Raw genomic sequence first — 21032 nt, 5'->3', positions numbered from 1 at the left:
ATGGAATGCAAAACTTTTAATATGATCATGATAGGATTTGCATAATGTAATATTCCCAGTTCCTCCCAAGTTTTCATAAATATCTGTCTTTTGGTGGTATTTACACATTATAGTATGATTTATAGATTTCAACATGATCCAGAAATCTGCAATAAAACAACATTATTCCTACATATAAATGTTTTTCTCCATTATTTATCCCATTAAGATCCATGCATCTACTCCACTCTACCCCCATATCCTGACCCCAGTGGTTGTTTAAAATCTTGGAATGCAGTATTATCAATACTCATTTATAAGATGAGTCCAACTGCAAACTGGACAGAATGAGACCTGCCATTGCATAATGCACTGGCAGATCTGAGTCTTACAGTTTGTTAGGAATAGTCTGTAACAACACAGACCATGATCTGCAGGCACATTATGTTATGGCAGATCAGGATCTATTTTTTTGCAGTTTGACTTGACTTATAAGTGAGTAAATATGGTACCACACAAAGACATGCACACACACACAAGTTACCTGCCTCCTCTGATTATATCAGTAGGTGTGAAGTCTCTATTAGGGGTTGCACAATATAACTGCAGCACACACGATTGCAGCCACATGCAGACAAAAAAGATACACATGAAAAGAGCAAGAACAAAATACAAATTGAAGATTGTAGCCATTATAGTTTCTAATGAGAATACTGGAAAGAAAGTAAAAAACCAAACAAATAAGTTGGAAATATCTTTAGGTTCAGAAATAATTGTTTACTTTTCAAAATGTTAACAAAGATTATCTTTATTTGCTTAAAAGACTCTTTAATGACATATTGATTATACATGCAAGGAAAATGTCTGTAAAGTGTGTTTTTAATAATCTGAGTCCTATCTCTATGATGCCTGTACTGTGGCTGTTTAGAGTGATGTCTAGGTGGCAGGGTCCAGTTTCGTAAATTGGCCCCTGGCAAATTTCTTAATTTAAGGCAATGGTGTGACCTTTTCAGCCGTTATTGTTTACTATTTATAGATATGGATAATACCTGTGAACTAGGCATTTCGGGCTTGTTTTGTTCTTGAAACTGATGTTAGGCATGTACAATTTCCATAGTTGCTCTGCAGCATGTTGACAGTGAAATACCAATAGTCGGCTAGGAAGAAGAGCTTGCCTCCCATACAGTAGACATTTGGGTTCAAGGCAAGAAGAATATCTCAAAAATGGCTTGGATGACAACTATTCTGTATTGCATCAAAACTATTTAGCACACATTTTTCAAACTTTTCATCCAGGGAAAGGGCTTGCGTTTGCACTGTGAGCACCACATGCTGTCAAAAATGGCCTTTTGATGTGAAAAATGCATGTATAAAATAGGGATTGGGGTGCGTAAACTTCTTCTGCTATGAACTGCCATTGATTTCAATGGTCAAGTGAATAATATTCTTACGCTTTGTTTTAATAAAGGTATCTAAAATTATGGACCTTTTTGACCTCACTTGTGTATTTGATTTTTTATGATTTTTTTAATACTAGGTCACTGATTACAGCATTAAATTTGTACATAAAAACTGGATCCTGCCCACCTAGCACTGAGGCATCATGCCACAGACATTTGGGTCATGTCCCACCCAGTCACATTTTTCTGAAACTAGGACAACCAATCCTAACACTAACCTCCTAATGTTGAGTGCCAAATAGAGGCAGCTGCTAATACCATTTTTATAAGTCTTTGGTATGACTCAGCCTGAGTGCAAACCCAGGTCCTCCTGTATCAAAGGTGGACACTCTAACCACTTAGGCCACTAGAGCAGTTGTCTGCTAGGTGCCTTCCAAAATGACAAACCAAAGCATTAACAGAGGGGGAAATTATTTTTGAAAAAGATAATTGCAAGTAGGTGCTGAAACGATTGTAACGATATTTATAAAAAACAGGTATACACCTTCACACTGGCTCTGTGATTAGACTGCTAGACTCAAAAACCAGAAGAATGCAAGTTTCAATTACATATTATTATTATATATCTGGTATTTTGGTGGAACTTGTCCTGGGAAGCCAAAGCTTGATTAAAGGGCAATCAGGGGACATAACTCCTATAAATGATCCTGTGAAATACTGGAAATCCAACTCATTTAAAGTATGTGAATGAAATACAAACAACAATGAGGCTCAGCAATATGTGGCCATTAACTAATAATACTGGAAATTAAACTTGTCCACAGTATTATCAGTATTAAGCAGTGTGCCAAACATTTTTTTAAAAAGTCCAACAACCCTTGGTAAAGTGATGCTACAGAAATCAGAGTCAGAAGGATGGGAAATCAGGAGGCATAACTCCTACAAATGACATCATGGACTGCTGAAAATTGAAATAAATATCAAACTGCCTTTAAATTAAGGTCGAAATCCACCCAACCTTGGTAAATTTATGCTGCAGAAACCAAATTCAGGACACCAGGCAATCAGGGAACATATTTCCTGTAAATGCAAAGCTCAAACTTACTGTAGTTAGCTGGCCTGAAGCTAGAAGTTTTCCTGTTTCTGTAATTTAAATAATCTGATTGGTAGTAAATCTTCATATCTTTCCAATATTGTTTTGTGTGAAGAACTAACGAAGATTAAGCTGGAGTAATCAATTTCTCAATCTATTAGTCCTTCTGGCTAAAAAGAAAAAAATGACAATAAATTCTGAGCCCTAAATGAATTTGTGGAATGCTGGAAATCAAACTCAGTAAATGTCTCCTCAATATGATACCACCCAATATATATATATATATATATATATATATATATATATATATATATATATATATATATATATATATATATATATATATATATATATATATATATATATATATATGTATGTATGTGAATGAAATCCATTGAAACCTTTGTAAAGTTATGCTATAGAAACTGCAGTCAAGAGGATGAGCAGTCAGGGGGCATAACTCCTGCAATATTGGAAAAATAATTGATTCAAGGTCTCACCAACATAAGGTTGCATGTCAAACTTAACTGAAATCCAATAAACCTTGGTAAATTCGTAAATTTAATGCTGCAGAAAAAAGTAAGGTAGATGGGCAACTGAAAGGCATAACTTGTCTAAATGATGTTGCAGGCAATGGAAATCAACCTCATTAAAGGTCTTATCAATAAATAGCTGCATTTCAAATCTGGTTCAAGTCCAACAATCATTGGGAAAGTTAGTCTGTGGATATAAAAGTTTGAGAGACAGGCAATAAGGGGCCATAAGTCTCCTAGGTTCCCAACCTTTTCAACAATGAGGTCAACTTCTTAATCTCCAAACATTTTGTAAACCCCCACATGTTTACAGCTGTACCTTAATGTTTCATTAATTGCAAAAATACATACCACTTGGAATAACCGTGGCCCAGGGGTCCAAAACGCAAACGTTGGAAACCACTGCTCTAAATGATGGCACAATTAGAGTGGCTTCCACCTTAACTGCCAATCCCTTGACCCCAACTCAGATGTCTCAGTCATACTGGTGTCCCCCATTTTTAAAAACAAATAACTAAACAACACAAAATTCTTGTGCAACAAGTAGTATGGAAAGCCTATAATTGTTTCCTGAATGTATATATACCAAATAATAGGTCAATTAAACATATTCCAGCTTAGAAGAAAAAAATCATTAACTTAAAAAAATAAATAACTGCTTAATCTTTTCTTATTTATAACAAAATCAGAACTTAAGTTTTTATATACACTGATGTAGGTTTTAGTCCTTTTATCATATCACATGATTGTTCCTTTAACAGACAAAGCAGAGGATGCTCCAATAAAATGATGATGGAGAAAGCTGGAAATCAAACTTTTCTTGGTCTCATCCATAGCAAACCTCATACTAGAACTGGTTAAAACTTCTCAGTTCCCAGCACAGTTATCTTGGAGAAACTAAATTGCAGGTGGAAGGAAGGGCAGACAGGCTGACAATATGAATACAATATGGATCCAGCAACTATTTATGGGGCCCCGAGTGGCCGAGTGGTCTAAAGCGCTCTCCGTTACAGATCACTGCCATCTCACCTCTGTCTGCGTGGCTTCGAGTCTCGGATTCAGCCAAAGCTTGCCAGTAGCTTCTCGAGGGTCGGTGGTTCTTTCCGGGGATTTCCCGGTTTCTTCCTCTATCATTAATACTGGCCACCATGTATAGCCTATCGTGTACAGAAAAATGGCGTTAAACCCTACAACAACAACAACAGCAACTATTTCTATATGCCCTAAGTAACATGCGCATTTCAAATAAAATCGAAAATGCCAATAAAAATTATGTTTTTCCTGTTGCACTGGTTTATAAACTTGGGCTAGGTAGGTTATTTTCTTCAAATTATAAATATTTAATGTCATTTTTGTGATTTTTTTACCATGATGGAAACAAATGCAAGGGTTGACCATGAGAAACAGGGATGGTCAGCTGACTGGAAACATTTTTTTTCTTTGGCTTTAATACACAGGAATTTGCAATCATACCAAGCACAGTACCAGGATGCTAAAATATGAAAGGCAAACACAATTTTGTCTGTTTTCAGCAACAATTCTAAATAAACTGCATGATTATTTGCATTTCATTTTGCTTGGGTTTTTTTTATATAACGCAAAGAGTCTGGTTTTCATTTGCTTTCATTTAAAATGAATTAAGGTCAAATCCTTGGTTAAATCAAATCATTCATTGATTTTGCTTTTTGTAAGTTAATTACTCAGTTTACCATATTGAATTTTAGTCCACTCTGATTGCTGTCTTGCAGCTTTTTATTTAAAACATGGGACTAAGTGATACAACCCATGTGTCATGTCATACATACAAACTCCTCCAATACCATTTAAAATAAAGCCCTTAAGTTTGGGACATTCTGTACAGGTACATGTATTTTTTTGTGTGTGGATGTAAAATCTGGCAACTTTGTTCAAAAACAAGGTATTTGAATTTAAGATTGTACATTTTAATGGGATTTATTTCTGGAATCTTACTTTGAGAATGCAATGATGCTATACTTACTCCACCTCTAAAACTTCTGCTATATGGGCTATTGATTGGTGTCAAAATGTTCTAACAAGTTTGATTACCATTAAGTAGGGTCTAGGAATAGTGGAATTGGATATGAATGGGTGGGTAGTGTCTAGAAATAGTGGAATTGGATATGAATGGGTGCGTAGGGTCTAGGAATAATGGAATTGGATATGAATGGTGGGTAGGGTCTATGAATGGTGGAATTGGATATGAATGAGTGGGTAGGGTATAGGAATAGTAGAATTGGGCAAAAATGACTGCGTAGGGTGGACAGAAGGATCAATAATCAAATAAATGTATGGCATTATGCAGCTCTGAAGCACCAGTTTAAAAATTTCAACAGACATTCCCATTAATGTATGATAATGTTTTAACAAATGTATATAATACTGCACATTTAATGCCTTCATATTTTATTCTGCCTGCAAAACAAAGCAAGACTTGTATGTAATGTTATGATGGGTGTTGTTTTTATAAATCAATTTGATACAGTAAAATAACCAACGAATCAAACAAGATTTCTTTGATCATTTGGAGTCATTGTGCCTCAGGGAGTAACGTGCTGGACTTGTAACCATAAAGGTGCTGGCTCAATCCTACTATCAGATCAGCACATGTTGGATACTGTGTTGTTCTCTTGGGCAAGGCACACTTTATTTAATTGCGCAAGTACAGCTGAGGCTGATGAACATGAAATTTTATCCGAATCTCAACATTAATTTATGAGCGTGAGAGTCACAAATTGCTAATTTATTTATACAATTTGTGATGTACTGTTCCTGTATCAAATTCAGCAAAACTGACATCATTGGTATTAAAGATTTTTGACTACCTCATAAGTGTAACTCATATTTTTCATACAACCTATGTTTTGGCAGACCATTAATCTATACCAGTTATAAATCTGCTTATTCCAATGTTTGGTTTTCTTTTGGGGATCATACAGACATTGACACCTATTTAAAGAAATAGAAAATTACAATTTAGTTTTCGTAATTTTGCATAATATTATTTGCAACCCTACGATATCATAAAAAGTGGATGAAAATTACAGAACATACAATAAATGTACTTCTAGCAGTGTCAGATGAATTTACATTTAACCTCCAGTCACTAACAGTACATGCCATTTCATGGGATTATCAAACCATAAACTATATACAAGACAGTGTACTAACTGATACATATTTAGGTGAGTGAAATACTTCATGGAATACAATAAACCTCTGATCCAGAGAGATTCAGTTTGATAGAGGATCAAAACAAGGTTTCAAAGTGTAGATTTAAGATTAAGCTGCAGTAAGCCTAATTATAATAAAAATAAGACTATGTCAACACAGATTCAAGTTACACAAAGGAGCTGATTATAAAAACTTTACGCATGAAAAAACATTTGTTTTAGTTTCTATGGACCATATATCACCAGTAACAGGCACTTCCCATATTTATCACCTCATGATGCACAATCAACTGCAAATAATAAAGATCAAGATATGCCATTGTAAAATATGCCAGCAGGTTTGGGTCTATGTTAGTGTTGGGAATCAGTTGAAATTTAAAAATCCATGACTGGTTCATCATCACAAATCAACCATCAATTTTAATCAATAGGAGATATTTTCTATAAATTTTTATGGATAGTGTCATCTTTGTATACTTGTTAATGGAATCGTTTACCTGCACATTTGTCTGTGAACAATACACAAATATGCAGCTTTTTTTCTTACATCTGATGCACACTGATGCCAAAGTTATTGAGATGTTGAGCTGGCTCAATTAGGTAAGACAGCAATCAAGAGTGCGCTAAAGACTACCAGTGTCTGCCAAGGCAGGCTCAACAATTACTTGAGAAATGCAATGCATAATGTTCCACGACTAACAGATCTCTAGATAAGCTGTGTATGTGCAAATTTTACACCAAAATATTGGATAAAAATGCACAAAGAAAATTTTACTTCATTAAAATTATATATATAAAATCTCATTTGAAACTGTGAAGGGGCAAATTTCTGGCAATCTATGAAGAACACATTAGTCAAGACCAGAGAACAATTAATTAGATTTATGGGGACAGGCGTGTATCAAATCGCCATACTGCCATGATCGGTAATGTCTTTTCGAGGGGGAGGGGCATCCTTAATTAAGCATTTGTTTGTACAAGACGGACTATTAGGGACATGGTAAACTTTGATTTCATGGTAAAACTGTCACAAACTGAGAATAGTCGCACCGCAGAGGGTCAAGTTGACCCCAGACTTTGGCACCTCTGGGAAAAAAGGCAGCTGATATATTTGATTCTGATTGGTTACGCTAAATAAGGGGATTGTTTCCCACACTAAATTTCCTAGTTTTAATATTGTCACATGGAAAATTTTAATCAGTCTAAGCTTTTCTGCAAGAGAAAATAAGCGCAAGAGGGCCCCAAAAGAATTTGGAAGAAATTCTCTTGTAAAACTGTTGTTGAGAAAAAAACAGACGAACAAATATGGCAGTAGAAGCAAGGAATGCTGAAAGCTCAAAGGTATTTGTGACAATTCCGTGTAATTTGTGATGCCATATATATAGTGCTTTGCTGAATTTATTTACTTATATTTGCATGAATTTAATTTCTACATTCGTATATCAATTTGCTTTATGAAGTATAACTGTGTTGAGTTTATGCATAGGAAGTCGTACATTAATCTTCTTTAGATAAGTTTGACCAATTTTTTTAATGTATCATCTAGTTTGCATAAGAATTAGGATCTAAGAATTTCATGCATTACATTAGTTAATATGATTACGAGAATACATGTGAATTCACCGAATTTAGAAGATTTCACCTATGATTAAGGGAGAGTGTGTATTGACTGAAATGACATAGTAAGCCATGTAATGTATCTCATTTATTCACTTGTATAAATTGAGGCTGGCGGAACCGTTATGCCTCATGTGGTGTTAATGTATAATATTAATGCATGATGAATTAGCCATTAAACTATCTAGGGTCATTATATGACATGTGGAGCCAACTGATAGCCTTAGCATCTATTTAGCACCGATAGTAAGATCTGATAACGAGGGGGAATAATGCAAAAGCCCCTGTTATCATAAACAACAGAAAATTTAGGTTGTCTCTGTTTGTATTTTATTAAAAGGGATAAAATAGCTCCTGCGATGTATGGTGCAACGGATTAATTATGTGATGTACGGTACAACGTGTCAATTCTGAGACGAATTCTGAGACGTATCCTGTGAATCTATGTGCTATGCACAGAGGACCGAAAGAGGCAAGACTGACAAAAATTGAAAGAACAGCTACAGTGGAAGTGCAGTGAACGAAGAAACAGGTTATGCAATTGCACAAGGCATTGACTTCAATTGTTCACACAATAATATGATCAACTAAATCTATCAGTAAACAGATCGGTTATTTTATTTTAATATATTTGTGTTTTATTTTCTTTACTGTATGTAATTCAGTGAAAATTTTATATCTAAAAACAGAGTATATTCCTGATGTAATGAATTCTCACAGTTGTTTTATGTTAATTGATTAAACTGTTTGTTTACATGTACGGGGACTGTGTTGGTTTGTTCTATACATCTGCTCAGATCTCTATCCATTCCACCTATAAGTTTTACCACTTATATATATCTACTCGAACCGGGCAATAATAGCGCCTTACAGAAACATTTGGTCCAAGTACACATTGGTACATATAATTATGTAGGATGAGGCTTAAATACAGTTTACATATAATCATGTTGGTCCTGCTTGATTATACATGGCATATATAATCATATACATCCTGGCTCAAGTACACATGGTACATATATAATCATTAAGGCCCTAGCCTTAGTACACATTGTACATAAAATCATGTAGGCCCTGGCCTATGTACATATGATGCACATTATCATGTAGGCCCTGGCTTGAGTATACATGGTACACATAGCTGTATAGACCCTGGCTTGCATACATATGGTACATATAATCATGTGGGTCTTGCTTGAGCATACATGATACATACAATCATATAGGCCAGGGCCGGCGCTACCATATAGGCAAACTAGGCAGCTGATTTCAGGCGGCGCATTTGTAAAAGAAAATTATTGTTTATAAATTTTGAAACTGATATTTTCCGGGGATGGGGGGGGGGCGCCAGATAGTCTGGCCGGGTCTGGCGTCGGCCCTGATATAGGCCCCGACTTGAGTATATTTGGTAAATACGATAATAAAGGCCATGATTTGAGTATGCATGGTAATGAAGAACCAGTAATGTGCACCTGCTATAATTTAAGAGCTTGAGTTGATGATGATGTGAAAATATTAAAGTAATTAAAATAAACTGTTCTCTCAATTTTTTTGTGTGAAGTCAAGATACTGTATTTATTTCATAGTAGAAGTGTTTTATTTTTGAAAATTATTGTTTCATATATTAGATGCATTGTTAAAAAGTCAAATAATGTGGCTCTTACAAGGACTGTTGATAGGTTTTGATGGACTTTTCATTTTTTTGGGATTTTTTTAGTTGTAGATATTGATTTGGAGTGATATCTGCAATCAACACTGGGTCATCATTTTAGGAAACATGAGGCCCAGTGGGAGCTGTAACTTACATATAACTGTCTTGTATAACAGTTTATAATTGTACCAAACAGGCCTAAAGGAGAATTGCAAAAACACAATTTCATGTCAAATTGACCTATTTGACTACAGTATTAGCCTGATAAAAAAATCTTTTCATAGGGTATAAAGTATATGTCTCTTGCCCATAATCAATGTCATTAAAGATCTTGATGATATCAAGATGGAGTGTCTAGAGAGGCAATAAGAACAGCTAATCTGATACAAGATGTCTTATTAATATGCTCCGATCTCACTTATTACAGAACCTGTCTAAGACAATGATAATATAAGCATTTTACCAAGTTGGCACAAAAATCCAACTGGAATTCTTTCTCCAGAGTGGTACATGCTCAGATATCAGATACAAGATTATTTCATTAATATTTATAAATCTTGCTCGCAATCAACTCATCTGATATTTTGGTAAAACAAGACTATTTACATGTAACAAGTCTGATCAAAATCAGACCTGAAATACAGCTTCTACAGCTGACAAGATAGGACAATCAGATACAGGAGATAACATCAGGGATCTCACTCATAATCCTATTTACTAATGGTCTGATGATATACAAACCTAGCTGCCAAGTTAGATCAAAATCCAAACCAAATAGGCTCTTGGTAAAAAGACTCGGCCAGTTAAATGGATGATCATTTCATAAACAGTTCTCAATCAAAATAAAAATTATCCAAAAGTATGTTTAAAACATTGTGTGAGAAATACAACATTTCATGAGCTGAGAAGCTCAGCAATAATGATGCATGACAACCAAACAGCTTAGAGTTAAATTTAATTTAACCTTCAAATGCTCAGTACCTGTACTCCAAGCACTAACAACGCTGTCGAATGACCAACCCAGAAAATAAATGTGCCATTAAATAGATAGCAAATAAGTGAAATGACTTTATTTAAGAAAATAGCTGCATGCAAAAATTGTTCCATTTCTTAAATCATAATGTTTACTCATACTTTATACAATGAGCTTTAAAACAATAGGGAAAAGCACAGCAACAAACAATAACATAGCAACAGTACATGCAGCTGACATAAAATTAATTTCAGGAGAAAGAAATCAATATATTAAAAGTTCATCTCCTTTCACAGCAAAATAAACTAAAGTTTTGACAGCAATCTGTTTTGTAACTGTAACACTAGGTAGAATATTATTAAAGGGAAAACCACAAGTGGTTTTAAATTTACAACAAGCAAATATTCTAACTGTCATTCAATTTTCTGATGGCTGGAAATTTTCATGAATATTCATAATCATTAACCAGGTCACATAATTTTCCAAATGAACAACATGTTACACACAAGCCAATCGACTGAGCATGTACAGGAAATATGATAAAGTGTAAATCAAAATATGTGGTACTAACACAAACCAATAATACATATCTAGACTGATAATTTTACTTTTATTTCACATATATTTTAAAACATTCTAAAGAGGAAAGTTAATAACATATGAAAACAGTGTAGTGACCATGTAAAACTGACAATTCAAGGGGATATAAGAAGCCTAATTTTCAGACAATATTAGGGACAGGCAGGGCCTCTGGTCATTTTGAAATAAAAAAAAATGAAAACTTTGCTCCAACATGTGGATTCATTATATCTTTAGAAGTAATGGTAGCTGGTCTACCATGTGACATCTAATTGTTGATAGGCACATTCTCTCATAAAATACTGATATGGCATACTGAGCAAATGATTATTAATCCATACTGCTGGGAAACTGGTTGATGTCCTATTACAAAAATAATTCCAATACTTATTGCTTTCCCTTAATTTCATTTCACTGCCAACAAAAGAAGCTACTTCAGTACAATACACTTTGATATTTTTCTAATCACTGTAATTACTAGCATAATAAACATTAGTTTATTTTACACCATACTAAATTACAGGTAAATCCTGTTTTTTTTTTTCAAAGGTCATCACATACCTGTGATATCTCGCAAAGTAAGGAAAAATATCACAGAATTTTTGACAATCTCAAGTCTGGCTTGAGTTACATGTAATACAAAACTCAAACTCAGAAACAAAAGCCAATTCTTTGCATGTTTTTTTAAACATAATTTGCATTTTCAGTAAAACTACAGATGAAATGTGTTATGTGTATTTGATTTAATTATATCTAATTTAATATATATTTATTTCAATTTGTTTGTCAGTTTTAAACTTTTTTTTATTTTTCATTACATAATATTGTAATGTAAATTTATTCACTAGAGATATTTTTTTCAGATTTTGTTTTTACCTTGACTGTTAGTTCATAAACACAAGGTGTTGATCTAGATCCTGACCTTGATTAAAAAACTGTAGCAACCATGTAAACAATTTCTACTTTTCTTTACAATGATTGGTTGTTGTCAAGGTCATAATGAAACTTCATGTTTAATTTTTTTATTTCTTAGAGTAAAATGATTGGTTTTTGCCAGGGCAACAATGGGTAGACGTGATCTTTAACAAGTACTTAATTTCTAGGAGCTTCTAGAACATCATCATGTGATCCCTTGTTTATGTTTTATAAGTCAATATAGCCTATGTTTTGGAGAATTATTCTCAGCTGCAGCTGGGCGTTGTCTTACACTGGAAGTTGTGTGTTGTGCTGTTTGGAGTTATTTCATATTAATTGGATTCAAAAGGATTAATTATGTTAATTTTCTGGAAAATATGTGTGCTCATGTGAAATTGTTGAACAAGGACAGTTTTTTAAATAAAAATGTATTCAAATATCCTAAACCAGACTGATAATTCTTGTTTCTACATGGAACTGTAGACTTCAACACTACAGATTGCAGCATATGTTGTCTTCATCCTGGATTCTTTGTCGGGATTCGAACTTGAAATCAGTAGCACATTTTGTTATTAGGACTTCAAAAATTATATTCGTGGATTATTCTTGGATTATTTTTGGATTGGATTCTATAAAACCATAAGTTCATATTTTTTCATTTTTACAGGATTTTTCCAGGGAAATAAATTAATGTATTTTGGATAGAATATTTCTGAAAACTTTGTTTTCTGAAATTTGAATTCCCTAGTTTTTGAACTCTTAGTGAAATCGGCAAGCTTTTTACAAAATGTCATCAAAAGTGGAACTCTTTCTTTTAAATCCTACCCAGGAACAATTAGATCTTTTCAAAAAAGATGATTTGATTCAACTTGCCAGAAAATATGATCTTTCTGAGGTAAAGGTTTCTTTAAAAAAAAACAGGAAATAAGAAATATTTTGGTTCAGTATTTGGTAGAAAAGATTGTTTTGGATAAAAGTGCTTTGGTTTTGATCAGTAAGTCTGTATCAGACTCTGACACAATAATGAAGCAATTAGAATTAAAATACAAAATGGAACTGGAGCTGAGAAAGCTGGAACTTCAGAAAGATGAAGAAAAACAAATGCAAATGCAGTTGCAATTGGAAAAAGAAAAAGAAGAAATAAAATTGGAGAAAGAAAAAAACAAATGTTATTACAAAAAGAACAAATGAAATTGGAGAAAGAAAAAGAACAAATGTTATTATAAAAAGAACAAATAAAGTTGCAATTTGAGAAAGAGAGATAGACAGGAAAGAGAGACATTATAACAAATGCATTCACAAGCAAATGAAAAAAAGAAGGAAAGACAAATGAAGTTACAAGAAAGACAATGCAGTTACAAGAAAGACAAATGCAGTCACAAGAAAAACAAATACAATTAGACTGAAGGAAGAAAGAAAGAAAGAGAAGGAATATCAGTGTAGAATGAAAGAAATGGAACTGGCAAGTGAAAAGTACATTTATACTTTAAATCCAAATTTAAATTTTGACCCTGCAAAGAATATTAGATTAGTGTTCCCTTTCAGAGAAAAGAAAGTTGACAAATATTTTCCTTGTTTTGAAAAAGTTGCTGAAAATATGAAATGGCCAAGGGAGTATTGGACTAAATTATTACAATGTGTACTCACTGGTAAAGTTAGGGATAGTTACCATTCACTCTCAGCTCAACAAAGTGGTGACTATGACGTGGTTAAAGAATGCATGCTAAAGGGTTATGAGTTAGTCCCTGAAGCTTATCAGCAAAAATTCTGAAACTATAGAAAAGAAGCTGGACAAACTCATGTCAAATTTGCTAGAGAAAAAGAGCAGTTATCTGATAGAAGGTGCTTAGCCAAGAAAGCTGAAAAAGATTATGAAGTATCAAACAACTTATATTACTTCAAGAGTTCAAAAATTGTGTCCATAGTGACGTTAAGTCTTATCTTGATGAGCATCAGACTGAAACCTTGGAAAATGCTACTCAAGCTGCTGATGAGTATTCTTTAACTCATAAAGTTACTTTTGTAAATAAGACTTCTACTCAAAAGTCTTCTGACAGAAAAGTTAATTCAACCTAATACAAGCCCTTCTAAAACTCAAACTGGCACAACTTCTAAAAATCAAACTTCAGAGAAGCTTGATTCAAGATCCTTGTCTCTTCCTACATGTAAGTATTGCAAGAAAAAAGGACACATTATTTCTGATTGCTACAAATTGAAAAATAGGCATCAGATTCAAGACAGTCCTATTCCAAATGCTCTTATTTCTAAAAGGTCATGGTCATGTATTGAAAGCAATACATTTGTTGGGTCTAATAAACCACACTCTGATTTGATTATGGAGAATTATGAACCATTCATATTGAAGGGTTCTATATCACTCTTGGGTAATTCTGTCACTCCTATCCCTATCTAAATTGTAAGGGATACAGGAGCTTTTCAGTCTTTTATTGTCAGGTACTTTGCCTTTTTCTGAGACGTATTCTTCTAATGAGAGTGTTCTTATTCTGGGAGTAGAGTGCAGCTTTGTTAATGTTCCTCTCCAATGTGTAAATTTGTCATCAGACTTAGTGTCAGGACCCATGACAGACGGAACAGTCTCTGTTTTACCTACTGAGGGCATTCATTTATTACTAAGCAATGACCTAGCTGAAAACAAGATTGTAGTTAATCCACTTGTAATTGACAAGCCTTGCTTGGATCAGAAAGTTGATCCAATTGAAAAAGAATTCCCTGATTTATTCCCAGATTGTGCAGTTACCTGAGCTATGGTAAAGAAAGCTCCTGAGAAAGATGTTGATGGGGAAAGTATTCCTTTAGCTGACACATGTACTGGTCAGGCTTTTGATGAGATCTCTTTCACTCATTGTTTGGATGAATCAGAAGGTACTGATCACAGTGATCCTCTTTCAATGACTCATTCTCTTTATTATAATCAGGGTGATAAAACACAATCACTTGTCATTGAACAGGAAAAAGATAAAGGACTCCTGCTTGTTTCAAAAGGACATTAGTGAAACTGAAACTACTGAAGTTCCTGTCTGTTATTTCATTAAAAATGGAATTCTTATGAGAAAATGGAGACCTCCTGCTGATGATGAATAGTCAGTGAACTATCAAATTGTAGTTTTGAAACCTTACTTACAGGAAATACTTAGTCTGGCCCATGAAACTGCATTGGTTGGTCATTTAGGGATCAATAAAACTTATCACAAGATCTTAACTCACTTCCATTGGCCAAAAATCAAAAGTGATGTTGGTAAATACTGTAGATCTTGTCATACCTGTCAAATGGTAGGAAAACCAAATCAGAAAATTCCCAAGGCTCATCTACAACCTATTCTTGCCTTTGACAAACCATTTAGCAGAATTATGGTAGATTGTGTTGGTCTCTTATCTAAGACCAAGTCAGGTAACCAATACATGTTGATCATTATGCGTGCATCAACAAGGTTTCCAGAGGCAAATCCTTTGAGGAATATAAAATCTAAAATAATAGTAATAGCTTTGATAAAGTCTTTTTCTCAATTTGGCGTTTCCAAATCTATCCAAGTGGGTCATGGGTCAAATTTTAGATCTGGAACTTTCCAGCCTATTCTGCTTGAATTTGGCATTCAGCAATTCAAATCAAAAGTGAAATTATGGCTTGACAGAACTATAATAGAGAGAACTTTTGAGTCTGGTAATAATGGAGTTCTGTCTCTCTTGCTCATTCTTCAAATTTTTCTTCAGATTAGATATTACAGCCCTAACAAGGTTAAGAAGAAAATGAGTGAGTTAAATAATAATAATAGTGCTCCTGGAATCTAAATAAATTATAGGAGTACCAGTATATTAAAAGACATAGCCAGGTTAAACATGCAATTAATTTAGTTGTACCTGTCCCACTCAGTGAAGATTTAAGTGAAGAATTATCATCAGATTCTACTGATATTTGAGTGATAAATCTTTGGAATTCAGAAATTATGAAAGCTCTAGACCTGAAACTTTCACATTTGCAAGAGCAAGAAAGAAATGAACTTAAACAGTTATTATTTGAATATGAGTACTTATTTCCAGATGTTCCTACAAGAACCAACAAAATTTTCTATGACACTGAAATTGTAAATTCCAAACCTGTCAAACACCACCTGTACAGGGTGAACCCTCTCAAACAGGAATACTTGAAAAAAGAATTTCAATACATGTATTTGCTGCAGAATGACTTTATAGAGCCCAATATAAACTGACTGGAGTTCACCATGCATACTTGTTCCAAAACCAGAAAAAACTTTCCGTATGTGTACTGATTATAGGAAGGTGAATAGTCTGACAAAATAGATTCATTCCCATTACCAAGAATCAATGACTGTATTGATAAGATCGGGAATGTCAAGTATGTCACCAAATTTGACCTTCTGAAAGGATTTTGGCAAATTCCACTAATGGAAAGAGCAAAGGAAATTTTGGCATTCATGACTCCAGACAGACTTTACCAATATAAAGTAATGCCATTTGGGAAGAAAGGGTTGCCAAGTACATTTCAATGCCTCATGAATATGATTACCTCTGGTATAGACAATTGTGATGCTTACATCGATGATGTCATCGTCTACAATGACACCTGGAAAGAACATTTAGCAACTGTTCAGAAATTCTTTGACAGAATCACAGATGCATGTTTGGCAATTAATTTATCTAAAAGTGAGTTCTGCCATGCTAGTGTAACTTTTATGGGACACATTGTGGGACATGGACAAGTTAAGTCTATAGATGCTAAGGTCAAGGGTATCTCTGAATTTCCCATGCCTGTAAATAAAAAGCAACTGATGTGATTTTTGGGTATGGCCAGATACTATCAAAACTTCTCTTCCAATTTTTCTACAATTGTTTAACTTCTAACAAATTTATTGAGTAAGAAAAACAAGTTCATTTGGACTGAAAAATGTCAAGAGGCTTTTAACAAGTTGAAAGCCATACTTAAAAGTGTGCCAGTTCTTACAGCTCCAAATTTCAACCCAATCTTTTTAACAAATTAACCCCTGGAGCTTTTTGTCATTTTTGCCTGAAAATTGACAATGAAACACATTTTGAAAGCTATTTCTTAATAGACTCGAAAATACCAAATCCCCGGTCATCTTTCAATAACATACTGCCTAGTTGTGTTAGAATCGTTTTTCGTTGGCTATTTGACTCGCGCATGAGCAGAAGGATAAAAAATAAAAGTTAGGATTTTTTATTTTTTTATTTTGCTAAACGGAGCTATTATTTTTGTATGGAGAACACTCTTTATTCCAAATGCCCATCTTATCCTACTTTTTGCAAAGGCTCATCTGTCTGTTTGCAGTTCATACCGGTTTGCCTTAGATCTGAGACCAAAAAGTCTCAAATCCGGACACAAAATCGGATTCCAACAACGGATGAATTTTGTGTAAAAAAAAGTGGGGTCCAAAAATTGAGCTTTTTCTATCTGTATTTCGTAGTGCAACTAGATATTCCAGATTATTTGGTATCATTGTAGAGCTACATCTGTCTACCTTTCTATAATACCACCCACTTTAGTGTATCATGCGTGACCATGACGCTACAGAACTCGGCAGTAGGCTACTACCACCTGCCCTGTAAAGTCGTCGCTAGGGGTTAATGTGTCAACTATCTGTTGATGAAAGATATGTTGGGGTTGGAGCAGTTTTGTTTCAAAAAGACGAAAATGGTATTATCATCCAGTATGCTATTTTTCTAAGAAATTAAATTATTCAACAAGCGAGTTTTTGTTGAGCCTAAACACGTGACATAAGAAATGTAACAAGGATTAATGCAGACATTACATCTCAACAATTCAACTGGCAAAGCCTTGGGGATTCAGAAAATATCCGATGCAATCTCACACATACCATAAGATGACAATTAATGGAGGCATGCTCATGGCATTAGGATGTGTCCCCTGACAATGATCCAGCTGGTATAGTTGGATTTTTTTATAAAAGAATGTGGTTTTACATAAACAAATGGATATAATATTTCAAAGATTTGACCCATTCTGGGATTTATCAACATTTATTTGTCTATTTGGGATGCTAAACATAGTTGGCACTGAATAGCCATGATTGTGCTAATGTACCATCAAACCCTGTACATATATACATGTTTACCAACATCATCCTTGAGTAAGGATATCATCAGAGGACAACAATTTATGTACACAGTGACAGACATAGAAACAGCGACACACAGAAAACAGAAAATATTTATATTTGGACACAGAGAAGCAAAAATGTTCTAAATAAAAACAAACAAAAAACAAAACAAAGAAATTACTTCAAGACTAAAACGATAACTGTTATCTGTAAATAAGGCAAACAAATCTGGATACAAGATGGCTGCACTATTTCACTGTGCATTTTTGAGGTATTAAGTCACTTAATGCATGTAATTAATTTCTGTAATTAATTTCTAAAAACTGACAAGTGGAATAAAATACTTTTATGGGAGAAATTCTATCATATCATTTTCTGAACATTAAAATTCATTAAGAAAATAGTTTGAGAAAAAGCCAGTTTCCAGCTCATTCAATAATAAAAACAGTATATAAATGTCTTCTTTTTTGTCATCACTTGCTATATCTCATTTCAATATTTTAATTTTATATTAAATTTCACAAAATCTGGCTTCCATATTAAATTTTGGGAAAAATGTCCATTATTTTTTCCAATGATATGCCCATATTTTTGCTACAGAAGGCTCATGTGTGCTTATTTTCAGTATACTGTTTTCTACAGTACTGTTAATAAAGTTGCCATTACATAATATTTTACACCTAGCTGTGCAACTGGAAAAGTCAGCAATTCATTTCAATTTCTGTCATGACAACTTGTATGTACACATATCTCCAGTGGCCTAATTGGTTAGAAATTCCACTGTGGATGCAGGAGGTCGCAGGTTCATACCCCGGCTGAGTCATACCAAAGATTTATAAAAGTGGTACTAGCAGCTGACTCCTTGGCCCTCAGCCTTATGAGATTAGTGTTAGGACTGGTCGGCCTGATGTCAGGATAATGTGACTGGGTGGGACATGATGCTACATGTCTGTAGCATTATTCCCCATTGCTAGAAATCACTATAATCTGCCAAACTGCAGATATCATAGAGATATGACTGAAAAATTGCTAAAGCTACTTTAAAATTCCAAATTATACACACACAATCTATCATGTACTGCCAAGGGTCAATATCAATTCTGAAAGTAGCTACACTGACCAATACTAGGAGTTTATAACCTGCATCTGCAACCGGTCCAAAATCTGAAGCATCTTATACAATGTATGGCTGACTGGAAGCATGCCAAATTTGGCAATCAGCATTACATTAAAATCAATTTATCAAACCATCTTGAACCATATATACTTGCTGATGAGTCCAACTGCAAACTACACTAGACCCAACTGTAGATACAAACAAATTAATGAGATCTAGCTGTGTATACATAAAAATTAATGAAGCCTGACAATACATACATACAAATTAATCCACCGACTGGGTGTCCAGCAAGAGTGGTGGAGAAAGAAAGAAGTTCTGCAGAAGCAAATATACTGCCAGTTAACAGAATTAGAATGATGCAGCTTTCTGCTTACACAGGTGAGACAATAAATCTAAATATACGGTACAAAATTTAGACCTAAATTAAGACTAGTATATAAGTTTCGGTTGACCTCAGCAACTAATGTAGCAGAAATCTGACTTTCAATAACTCAGTTTGATTAAAACCAAGATGTCTGCCATAACACAGATATGAGTGACACAGATAAATGAGGTCATGTTTTGTTGACCTTCTGATTCACCAACAAAATGAGCGCTTGTATGTTTATCAAGAAGAACAAAAAAACTCTTTGAGAACAATGTTTTAACAGTAACTCTCCCCAACATGAAATGTAATGCTTCATCTAATAGGTTACTAAAAAAAAGTAGACTGGGGGAGGGTGGGGGATTCCAAAGGTCACCATAATATGAATCTTATCACTGTGTGTCAGATCCACTTATTATAAGCTGATCTTGATTTTAATGTATATTTTTCATATACATTAAAATAGAATCCAATGATGATGCCAAAAAAAGTTATATATGTGTCACACCGTTCACAGGTGGGCCAAAAACCAATGACTGACTGCACATTGGAATTTACCTGCAAGGTTTATAACAGTCATTTTCTACAACAAATAACTCCAAGGACACCTAAGTGACAGTAGTGTTACACCTCAACCAACCCCCAGTCCACAGAACTCAGTAAAGTGCAGCATGATGATATACCAACATACTGCAGATTACTGGTACTGGCTGGCTTTATTAAGCTTAAGCAGGAGGCAGCATTTCTGACAAGGCATTTCCCTGGCCTTTAGTTACTACTGAATAGCATTGCAGAGGACTGCTGCAGGGACTACATGGACCCTGGGATGTCAAGTCCACACCTACCCAATGTTCAAAAATTACCATCAGCCCACAAGTCTTGCACCATTGTATTTGTCACCGGACTCATGCATTTGGCAAAAGATCTGTGTGTGAGTGTGCGTGTGTGTGTGTCTGATTAAGATTTTTTTTAATGTAGCTTTAAAAAATGTTCAGTCATATCACTACAATGTCTGCTGAGCACCAAGCGAGGGAGCTCTTTGTACCATTTTTTAAAGTCTTTGGTATGACTCGGCCAGGGCTTGAACCCACGATCTCCCGCTTTCGAGGTGGACGCTTTATCCACTAGGTCACCAGAGCGGTCGGCAAAACATCTGTCCTTATGACTGAGAGCAAATCCCATTACCAGTAAACACTTTATTTTAACTAGCACAGTCTGAATGCAATAAAAGTTTAACATGTAAATTAAATAAAATCTTATTTCTTTTTTTATAATACTTTGTCTCTTTTTGACTCTGGTGTTGGACCACACAAACATAGATTGCTGAAAAACTTCAAGAACCTAAAATTTCTTCTGATCATCCAGAAGTGTATTAAAAAATGTGATGATCGTAAAGCCACTGATCTTGATATGATTGGATCAAAGCTACCTGCTATAATAGAGAGTATAACTTTTATTTGCAATCAAAGAATTAGATCTAATAAATTTCCATACTTGGAAAATG

General features: G+C 34.4%; 1 protein-coding gene across 3 annotated transcripts in view; it reads right to left on the bottom strand.

The window, feature by feature from the left end:
* Positions 1-21032, bottom strand: part of LOC149788062 (cyclin-dependent kinase 17-like) — a 225285-nt gene that overhangs the window by 201828 nt on the left and 2425 nt on the right. The window contains exon 1 of one of the 3 annotated variants that reach the window (XM_089974355.1): positions 524-575. The exons of the other annotated variants lie outside the window; for them this stretch is intronic. The gene's annotated coding sequence lies outside the window, so the exon portion shown is untranslated. Of the gene's footprint in view, positions 1-523; positions 576-21032 lie in introns of those variants that run through there. 3 annotated transcript variants of the gene reach the window in all.

This window comes from Sinohyriopsis cumingii, chromosome 11 (genome assembly GCF_028554795.1).
Source record: "Sinohyriopsis cumingii isolate HCF-2022 chromosome 11, ASM2855479v2, whole genome shotgun sequence".
NCBI classification, from domain to species: domain Eukaryota; kingdom Metazoa; phylum Mollusca; class Bivalvia; order Unionida; family Unionidae; genus Sinohyriopsis; species Sinohyriopsis cumingii.
The sequence above is the reverse complement of the archived record's forward strand: the minus strand, read 5'-3'. Positions and strand labels throughout refer to the sequence as shown.